Below are 309 nucleotides of genomic sequence, written 5' to 3' on the forward strand. Positions count from 1 at the left end.
CATGCGAGTTTCTAAGAGCGCGATATATTCGCCAGTGAAAGCCTTGGAAGTTTGGCCTCGCCTACTCCCTAGGAAAATTAATTAGAGATGGAAGGAAAGACTTTGCAATTGCAAAGCGGGTGTCGATATTGGGAAGTCGCCCCCGTACTTGTTGATACAGAAGGAAAAAAAAATGTACATCATAAGATTCGGACCCGGTGCTCTGCGGACCCGGGAGGTTCCTCCGAACGAAAAAAAAAGCTGCTAGCAGCTCCCTGGTTGATCCTGCCAGTAGTCATATGCTTGTCTCAAAGATTAAGCCATGCATGT

General features: G+C 46.9%; 1 non-coding gene across 1 annotated transcript in view; it reads left to right on the top strand.

Annotated features, from left to right (window-relative positions):
- Positions 1 to 251: 251 nt before the first annotated feature.
- LOC134545367 (small subunit ribosomal RNA) overlaps positions 252 to 309 on the top strand; it is a 1,989-nt gene continuing 1,931 nt past the window's right edge. Inside the window, exon 1 of the ribosomal RNA XR_010078485.1 lies at positions 252 to 309. This exon is cut by the window's right edge and continues 1,931 nt beyond it. This is a non-coding gene — a ribosomal RNA (small subunit ribosomal RNA).

This window comes from Bacillus rossius, unplaced genomic scaffold (assembly GCF_032445375.1).
Source record: "Bacillus rossius redtenbacheri isolate Brsri unplaced genomic scaffold, Brsri_v3 Brsri_v3_scf685, whole genome shotgun sequence".
Lineage (NCBI taxonomy): Eukaryota > Metazoa > Arthropoda > Insecta > Phasmatodea > Bacillidae > Bacillus > Bacillus rossius.